The sequence below is a fragment of the Pseudochaenichthys georgianus genome, chromosome 9 (assembly GCF_902827115.2).
Source record: "Pseudochaenichthys georgianus chromosome 9, fPseGeo1.2, whole genome shotgun sequence".
NCBI lineage: Eukaryota > Metazoa > Chordata > Actinopteri > Perciformes > Channichthyidae > Pseudochaenichthys > Pseudochaenichthys georgianus.
The window spans coordinates 15,609,970-15,620,615 of NC_047511.1; the positions used below are offsets into that span (position 1 = coordinate 15,609,970).

At 39.5% G+C, this 10,646-nt stretch overlaps 1 long non-coding RNA gene across 1 annotated transcript; it reads left to right on the forward strand.

The window, feature by feature from the left end:
- The first annotated feature begins 6,417 nt into the window (after nucleotides 1-6,417).
- LOC139434398 (uncharacterized) lies at nucleotides 6,418-7,667 on the forward strand. The gene is made up of 3 exons (XR_011643745.1): nucleotides 6,418-6,570; nucleotides 6,815-6,979; nucleotides 7,352-7,667. It is a non-coding gene; the product is annotated as an uncharacterized lncRNA (long non-coding RNA).
- The last annotated feature ends 2,979 nt before the right edge of the window (nucleotides 7,668-10,646 follow it).

Sequence of the window (10,646 nt, forward strand, 5' to 3'; positions counted from 1 at the left end):
AAACGTGACATGGATCATAAATATATCAGCAATTAAACAACATCTTACATTTCTTTTCACACAATACGTCTCCTTGCAGTATCAACACTAATTCGGCTGACTTTTATATTTGATCCAATTGGTAGATAGGCTGTATTTACACCATAAAGGTGCACAGCTGATATAAAGGGACACCTAGTGGTTAAAGCATGTAATTGAATTTCATTTTTTTATTATTAGGATCCCTATAAAGTATATTCATTACTCGTTATTTTCTACTAATAGTTAATTAAAGACTGTATATAATGACTATTTTGCACATCCCTTTCAAGATTTTCTAAGGTTTATTGACATATCATATACACAAACGGTGTAGTTATGCAATGAATGAAAAACTTTGTGATACCTCCAGCAATGTTAACTATGTTGAAGCACTTATTTTAACTGATATTATACATATGTATTATACTCTTATATAAGATGTATGTAGATAGTATAAGAAATGTGGAGAATACGAGTTTAATGGTGGAGGTATACACACATATTGATAGATGTCTTGTAATGCACTGTTGAGGAACCTGCGACCAACGTTTTTCATCTCCGGCCTTGTCAGGTATTGAACAATCAATAAATAAGAAAAGAACACAGAATTATTAAATATAAAACACAGAAATTGTGTGATTATACTAAATGATTTACAAATAAACACCACTGCATATTTAACTGTTACACATGCTGATGTAACGCAAATGTTTCCAACTTGGGATCAATAAAGTATATCTTATCTTAAGATGATCGATGGCTACTGCCATATTTGCAAATGTGCCTCTGAACCTTGACAAGTGCATGTTTCAGGCTTATCAATTAACAACAGAAGGGGTCACAGACATAAGACCAGCTGTTAAATAAAGCTCTTCTGACCTTAGCAGGCATGTGGGTATATATATTAATGCTGCCCATCATGGGCACAAGCAATTTCCACCCATTTATTAATTATGTGTTTTAAATTTGAGTGTTTCCTATCCCCTAAACCTCCAGGGATGTACACAGTTTAATACTGGCCACTTATTATTATGGGAAATACAAAAACGTCTTTTAAAACTACAACTCCTAGTAGAGACATGCCATAGAACATGTTGCGAAACACACAATAGCCAGCATGTGTAGTTCTGGGGACTGGGGAGGGGTGGGGGAGGGGGGACGCAGTTATTGTTGAGTAAATGGAGAATTGCACAGGGGAAAATAACGTATCTATGCCACAATTTTAGATGCGTTCGATACTAACTTTAAAATAGGCATTTTACACCGAGAATAAAACGAAGTTCGGCCATGTCTTTTTTTTCTGCAGGGAGAAATGTGAAGATCATGTGACAGACGCCAGCCATTTGAATGAATGCTGAAAAAAACGTAGGGATCTTACAATTTCAGAGGCGTTTTTGTAGAAATAATACGTCCTACGTTGTGGACCAACGTAGTTATTACACGTTTTTTTGTGAGACTGGGTTGGTGGCCCTGTGATATGTGTCTTGTGAATTCTCCGGCCAAAGCTCCAAAAAAAACCTCAGTGTTTGCCATCAAAGCTCCAGCTCTCCATCGTATCTCTCTTTGAGTCCTGACTCCCATTGCTTCAGAAGTTTCCCCCACAAGTAGCATCAAATGTTTTGTTGACAGTTTTCAAGATTCAAAGATTCAAAGGTTTTAAAGGGGAAAGGAAACACCAATTACAGTTATAATATTCCGGTAGTTTATTCATTTTACAATGGATATTGATCGTAATATTTATTGTATATGATATTACTCGCCAAAAGAAAATTAATTATCCGCCAGCCGGGTGGGGAATTCCGGGACCAGGCCGCCGCCATTAGGGGAGTCCCAAATGGTGACGTCCACTGGCTGTGTTTTCGCTCCACCGAAAGTCAACACAACGTAGCAGATATGGCAGCGATGGAGGAATTTTGCAATGAGATTGACGTTTTGAACGATGAATTTGACTATTCGTCGGGAGATGACATTGAATGTGGAAGCATCTACAGTTACCAGGCATCCCATGGCCTATGCTTATGAACCGATTCGGTCGAATAGAGTGGCATACGATCCGGAATAAAAAAATTAAAAAAACACAATGCTAACAGTGGCCTCTGAATTAGCCCCGAGCGAAAATGCTAACCTATTACTGCACCGATAGCTCCCTTATTACTTAAACTAGCCGCCACATCCAACACATCGTTTATGATCGCAAGGAGACACAGAATCTAACGGTGCCCACCTCAACACTGGAAGATACAAAACTCGCGAGGTTATCCACAAAAACGTACATCAAAACAAGTGGCGCTAGGTACTAACATACGCCAGGCTAACGGCTTACCTTCCTCATTGTCTGGTCTAAACTGGTCTTCAATGGCATTACAACGATAAAAACGATGATGTAGTTAATCCATAGGTTAATATCCAATGGAGCTGTGTCCCCTTTGAAATGTTCTGATAATCTATAAGCAATACAACTGCAATTCCGTTATCTGCTGTCCGCTCTGTGCAGCTCTGGGTCCTGCAATACCATCCATCAATAGCAATACTAGCCTTTTTAGGGCTGTTTTCGACAGATGAGCGTTGTGTATGCCAGTTTAATTAGTTGAGCTATAGAACACCCCCAATTCTCTATTGTGCGTCATAATAATAGCTACCATTTAGTTTGGACGCGATTGCGTGAATTAATAAGGTCACACTGTGTCAGTAAAAACATGTGTGAGCTAGTAATCTGGTAGTGCTGCAATATTTACCTCTCTCTCGGCAGCTGAAGCAACTCGTTTGGTGGCTCGAACTTCACGTTTGTTGACACTGTCATTGTCTTGCGCGGCCGACATGCTGGGACGGTCGGTGTTCCCGACTGCATACGTTGAGAAATCGAATATTGTGGGAACAGATCCTGGCTTCAAATCCAATGTTTTGTATTGAACCAGGCATCCAGACTGGACTTTGAGCAGCTTCTCATCCTTTAGTGGCAGCCTATGGAAATGTACTTCTTCCTTCTTTGTATAAAATCCATTTGTGCAGCCTGGGGCAATACAATAAACTCCTGACGACGACCGTTTTCTTGTAATGTAAACTACTGGTGCATTGCACGCCATGTTGTTTGTTATTGAGCTTTGGCCCAGGAAGCCGTACCCTATCAGTGACGTCACTGGAAAAGTCCCGGAGCAATGGAAGCGCCCATGGTCATTAGGCACGTATTTCAAAAAGTAAATTCGCGTATCTCGATCGTTTACATTGGAAATAGACTAGATAAATACATTTCCTAATGGTAATATTGTCGCATGGAAAGCAGTTTGAAAAGTGTTTCCATTTCCCTTTAATGTCATGTGCACAAAAGCTACAGTGTATAAATGGCAATAAAACACGTATGACCCAAGCTCCTCTAAAGAGGTGCTAAATACATTTGCACTATGCAAATAAGCTAATCAGCAAGGAGCCCTCTGTTTTCTTTTCCTATCACCATCAATTTGACTGCCCAGGATGCATAAAGATGACATACATACAGAATAGCGAGCTCTCTAAATCTGCAGTACCGTAATTTGTATCAGTGCATATTGCAGCATCAGATTACATTGTACTCAACAGGGACATTAGCAGTCACATCAGGCCACACTATGATTTCCCACGGAGAGCGACTAATTAGGAGGACTGGTTCTCACAGCAGCTGGAGAAAAATTTAGACATTTCTCATCCATTTATGATGAGCCTGTTTAGCCTCCATAGATGAAACTAGGGATCTGAGCTTATTCTTTAAATCTTTCATTAAGGAAAGTTTTCACATCTTAAATTAGCATTGTTCAACCACAGTAATTAACACAAATTATGCACAAAACTAAAACCAATGGGAAATACAATTGCATTGTATTGCTCTATACTATCTGAAATATTTGTAGCATATTGTTACATCAAGCTTTGTCTTTCAGCCACAAAGACACAAACTGTTCTTATATCAGCCAAAAGTAGTAGTAATCAGCAGCGAACCGCTTCAACACGCATATTTCGGTGTATTCACGGCATTCATTTTGTTATTCTACAGTATTGTTGTTTTATAGTTATTTGTTAATGTAACACAATTTGTGTTCTTTGAAATTGGCTTGGCTTCCTATTTATGGACATGCTTTTATTTTGAAGGAGAGGTAGCGCTGTTGACAGGAAGTTATTGTTGCTTTGGAAACAACGTGACGGAGATTAACAGAGAAAAGTAATATCTACATATGAAGACGGAGAAAGTAAACAATAACGTTTATGGTTAAGTGTTAGCACCCCCCGAAGAGGCACAAGCTCTTACGTTGATATTGGAGTTTTCAATAAATTCAATTAAAAAACAAACAAAACCAATATCCGAATAACGACATTGAAACCCGAATAGTACTCCAACGAACAAATATTCGGATACAGCCCTAGTATGTATAAATACAATTTCTAGTGACAGTGATGTGAGCAGTTATGTGGAGATGCAACACGGATGTAAAGAGAATGTTGTGTTCATTCTCAGAATAAATGCCAGAAAACACCCCAGATGCTTGGCTGTCGTTTCCGGAATGATAACAGGTCGCTTTTACACCCAATCAGCGTGCGATTACCGTACAGCCAATCACAATGTGTGACGTCATTGGTAAGCGACAGACCCCGGACACATATGGTAGGGCGTGTCACTGTCACTACCTGATCCGTCCCCCTGCCCGATCGGTACTGCGCATGTGCGAGATGGTCCGCCATATTAGACAACTCCGGACAGCAACCCAAGTTGGACACTTGACACAGTGGCTTTTAGCAAAGCTCAAAAAGAAAACTCGCGAGAGATGAGTTATTGTTATTACAACGTGACTTCACTAATATTTAACAACTCTTTTTATTGGGTTCTTTTATTTGGGGTTAAATACATTGTCAGAATAAGTGAGAAATGGATTTAACTTCTGTTAGACAGCTATCATACTGAATAAATATTTACTGTGAATGTATGCAAAAATGTATGGCATATGGCTGTCTAACAGAAGTTAAATTAATTTCTCACTTATTCTGACACTGTACTTAACCCCAAATAAAAGAACCCAATAAAGAGTTGTTAAATAATAGTGAAGTCACGTTGTAATAACAATAACTCATCTCTTGTTTTATTTTTGAGCTTTGCTAAAAGCCACTTGTTTATTTATTTATTTTTGGTTCATTTATAGTTGTGAGTGTGTCTGTGCCCCTGAATCAGCCTCTCAAAATATGTAGCCATAGAACAAGGCTTATATAGAAATGTGAAGCCATAGAACAAGGCTACTCATGAAACATGCCATTATTAAACTTGAACAGTCAAACCAACTTGAAGAACATTGTTAGGCCACAGAACAGGGCAACATGTTAATCTTAATTATGGACCTAAATATGGTTCTGTATGCCTCATCTCCAAAACCACCAGGAAGAATAGAGTAAAAAAAAAGGATTTCCCTTTCTGCTATCAATAACACCTGCAACAAAAACATGCGTAAATGATCTCACTGCAAACACATTGGGAACATAACTTTGATATAGCAGAAATTCCATGTATCTCAATTTATCAATTTGTACTCAACACATAGCAGGTAGTGATCAGCGTGATCAGGTTGTCTGCTCCATGCAGGAAACAAAATAGCATCCTTAGAGCCAATGTTGTCCTGGTAGCATTGGAATATAAATACATAAATACGATACATAATTTATAATTTCATGCAATTTAAATGTGTAAAAAAGTTATAGTACTGCACTGGAACTCACCAGCAGGCTAACCAGGGGGTCCATATTTGTGGTTTTCCAGGTGGGCACAGCAAACATGTCCACAATGTGAACATCTTTTCCCTGTTCAGAGTATTGATCATTACCTCAAATCAACCAACACAGAATGTGTAGTCTACCTCAAAAAGTGTAACTTTATGAGACCATATAGAAATTACATGTCTCTGGGCAGCCTCCCCCACTATCTTCAGACAGCCATTTCCAATCTAAAAGTAATTAAATGAAAAAAGTCACATGAGAAACTGAACTTCAATGTCATTTTCCTTTGACTTTCGATCTAATGGCGCATTTCCACTGCAGCGGGTAGCCCCGTTTAAGCGTCCTGAACCGTCCTCAAGCGGCCAGGCCAGTTTTTGGTGGCATTTCCATATAGCCTAGTACCGGCTAGCGGGTACTTTTTCCCTCTATTTCCGGCCCCATAAAATCGTGGTTCTATCAGACCAGGCCAGGGCTGTGACGTCAACACTCGACTGGTGATTGGTCAGAGAGAATCGTCACAAGATCGCGCGCGAGATCATCCCTCGCGTCACATATATATCAAGAAGCAAGCTTGCAGCATTTTGTAAACGGAGGAGCTACAAAACTGGCAACGTCGAAGAAAAGCACACCGTGGTCGAACGAGGAGGTGACGACGTTCCTACATCTCATTGGGGATGATAAAATCCAGCGGGAGCTCGACGGAACAACGCGAAATGTGAAAGTGTTCCAGGATGTCTCTGCACAGATGTCCGAACGCGGATTTTCGAGGACTTTCCTGCGATGTAGGGAAAACGGCAACGGCTTTACTGGAGTCCCTGCAAGGTACGCTCACTTCTAACAAAGAAGTCTATTTTATCCTTACATTAATGTTCGACAACCCGTGCTTTTATGGAGCCCCGAAGAGCTACATAGCTAGCTAAGGCAGATAGCCTTAGCTAGAGCTATTGTTTGCTAACACCATATGTGCCATTGTTTACGTTCAGTTTTTCTTTTCTATAGTTGTTGTTGCTATTTAGTATTGTGCTGCAGTAGTTTGTGGAATTAACAAGTCATTTTGCTGTTCTAGATGATTACATTGGGACTCGTGAGGAGGAACATTCCCGAACAACGGTTGATGGCAGTGTTCCGTCCACATCGTCATCGAATCCAGAACGGACCCCAGCCGAAGAATCGACACCGACTCAACCACCAACACCGAGTGCCATCACGACACCGCAGCGTGTGGTTCTAGGTAAGAAATAGAAATGGCAAAACGACTGGAATTGTGTTTTGTTTTTTTAAACCTTGGATCATCCATCGTCAGTAATTAAAATAAGCTATATCACTGTGTGGAAATGCTCTGTTACAAGTAAAGTCTTAGCTAGTAAGCAGCTAGTACAGTTGTGTGTGACATCCTATCATATACATATATTTATATTCATTATCAACAGGCTGGACATAATGTAATTCACTTTCACAATCATTGTAAACATCTAGTGCCAGAACTTTCTTTAGTTCACCTTACTGTTGTTCTGTTTATACATGTTATTCTTATATCCTTGTGTGACCTGTACCTGTCCTGTGTGTTTTCCTTATTGCTAATTATTATCTTATTGTCACCCAGGAAAGAGGAAACGAGGAGGAGAGGATCAGGCCCAGCAGGAACGGCACCATGACTGGGCAGCCGATGTGGCCCGTCTCCTCCCTGATACTTCAAAAAACCTTAATAGTTATTGTACATATTATATATTTTTTATCTAGTTAATTTTTAAATGCAACATTTGTACTTCCTTGTTTATTTATTTTCTTTAAAATGTTCATTTTATATTTACAATTCCATGTATATTTATGCTGGCTGCAATACAGTTTTACATTTTTTATTTGTATTGTTTAATGGCATGCCTTTTTGATACAACATTTGTATTTGTATACTGCCATCAATAAAGTACTTCTTTGACTTATCTTATCTCTTGTTGATAATGAATGGCACCCAACATAAAAAAATCATAAACATACATGAATTTATAAAGCAATAACAAACACCATCAGTTAGGAAAAAGCCCCTTACTTTTAAGAGATTTAAAGCAAGAAATTGAGTTTGCTAGCTTGAGGTCCTACTCTAAAACATTATTACATGTTTATTTTGTAATGGTATTAAGAATACATGATAAATATATAATACATGTAGAAATTGCTCAATTGTAATACCCTCGTTCTACTAGACTCAAACAACACATTCCTTATATATTTCAAAGATGAGAGAACAAAATAAACCTATAACCCATTCAAGCAAGCTTTTAACATATCTAGAAGAAAGATTGAGGTTATATTTAATATATTATTTTATGTTGTGGATACTTTAGTCTCCATCCATGTTTACAATTGTCCACACTATTTTACACTTGCATTTATGAATATAGTTTTGCTGTGTTTTACACTTTAGTATTTATGTTTATAGTTAGCTTTGATATTCGCTTAATTTATTAGAAAGATTTTCTTTTCATGATCTGATATTTCCTCAAATGTTCTTATTATGGGGCAGTACTTACTGGTGCTTGAAATTCAAATATTTACTAAATATTCAATTCAGATAACATTTGTTTAAAAAATTTGACAAAAAGATGTATTTATGTTCAATACAATGAATGCAATACAATGCATATGTAGGTATTCAGGTAGCGCATCAAAGACACCTTGATACACTGCTACCCCAGGCTCTGCTGCTGGTGCATTCCACCCATCATCATAGTCCTCTCCATGACTCTCGCAGACGTTATGCAGAGCACAGCATGTCAGCACCATGGATTTCACAATAAACAAGAAAACGATCGCTTCCACATCCTCCATTGTTGTGTGTGTTTTGTGAGTTGTGTCGCATTGAAAATGACGCCACTGCAGTTTTAATGGAAATGCGCCACGGCCTCGGACGGCCAGCGAGGCAGCCCGAGGCCTGAGCGAGGACGCTTAGGGACGCTTAAACGGGGCTACCCCGTTGCAGTGGAAATGCGCCATAAGAGTGCGAAATGACAGCAACACGTGTGTACTCACATTGGTATCCATGCACCGAGCTAAACCCAAAGTCAGAAAGTCCTCACGGGTGACACAGACATCTCCATCTCTGACTATTAATTCTCCTGCAGGTTGACTACTGTCAAGGACGTATTTCAGCTAAAAAGCAATTCAATATTCAGTTATCCAACAGTTGAGTAACTCACTATCATCCTCATTGCACTGTGTGTTAGCATAAGCCATCCGTCAATATGATGTTGATTGGATTTGTCAATTACCAGTTTGTCCTGAAGAGGACCCAAGTCCTTGCTCCATTTCTCTCCTCTGCAAGCATATAAATGTTGCATTCCTTCATTTGTTTTCAGATACTGGTGGTCATGGAGAAAAGCCAGCTTAGTCAGTCCACGATCTGAAAACACAAAAAGCATTTGTCTTTTGTGAATGATAGTTATTTCAATTGTCAGTCCTCCTGGACTGGGCCGGTTCAGGTTCCTGTATTTCTTATTCTATTTAAGAAAAAACAATCTTCGGATCTTATTTGCACCACAGCGGGTTTGATCAAGTAACAGGATTAAGAGGTTAAATTGAGACTCTTACTTTCCAATCTGTAATACGGCTTTAGCCGTGAGACATTCAGCTGCTTCTTGGTTCCGTTGCCTTTCACCACAGTGGCCACACCTTTGGAAGTGACACGGGCAACCGCAAATGGTCCTTGGTGATGGCTAGCAAGACCTTCTTTACGGGACCGTTTCATGGGGTTTTCGGAGATGAGCACCTCATCACCACTGTTGATGGAGCAAACGCGTACGTTTCGCTTACGTTTTCCATAAAACTTTTGCTGTCTTGCCTGGGCATTTTCTATGTTGTTAAGAACCTACAAAATGAGAGTGAATTGAAGTTAACATTCTCTCATATTAGCCTTTCAATGTCGGTTGGATTTGAAAGGGCACTGACCTTTTTATTTAACTCCTTCATTTGGCTCACCACAGTGTCGATGTCCTCCTCCGGATCTCCTATGTCAAATGTGTCTCCCATGGGACAGGCATTCATCACCTCAGGCGTGGATGCCGGTTGAACATTAAATACAAAGGAGTATGCTTTGTGGAAGCCTGGATACAAATAAGATGAGCATTTACCAAGGTAAAGGTAACTATTACCATCAGCAACCAGGAGGAAAACACCATGAAACACTTACTTGCAAAGCTGTGGTTATGCCATACACAACTGCAGGCAGGTGGATGTCCCAGTCATTGTGATTATTGCTGACATATTTTCTAAGAGCCCGTTTTACATTTTGATTTGTTCGTTCATCCTAAACATTGAAAAATTGTTCAGAATAATATTTAATGATATTTTTCTGAAGACATATACGAATTACATTTAAAAAAGAATGAATTCATTACCTGGCCATTTGTCTGAGGGTGATACGCACTGGACACAGAATGTTGGATCCCAAGAACCTCAAATATGTTCTCATTTAACTGTGGATAGTTCAAAAACAGGAATAGTTAGAGAGGTTCTGACATTGATAACTGTTATATGTGGACAAAATAAAACTAACAAGAGCAACGTTTTTTACACTAGTCAGCTCATGCCTGTAGCACGCATCAGGTTTTTCAAGATGTAGCCCGTCAGTGAATTATTGGGAAGCCCCTACACGATTAAGTATTGCTTAGATAAACCGATCGGGCAGGGGGACGGATCGGGTAGTGACAGGGCGAACACATATACTGACCAACCTGATCTCACCAGAATGCGTGACTCCACCACGACTCCTTAACACCGCATTGCGTGGTGGACTCACGAACTTTGTTACATTTACGTGTCTGCACCACGCAAACAACCCCAATGTAAAGTGAATGAGGCTCTTTTGTCGTGGTGCACACACGCATTTCTACAACGTCCTGCAG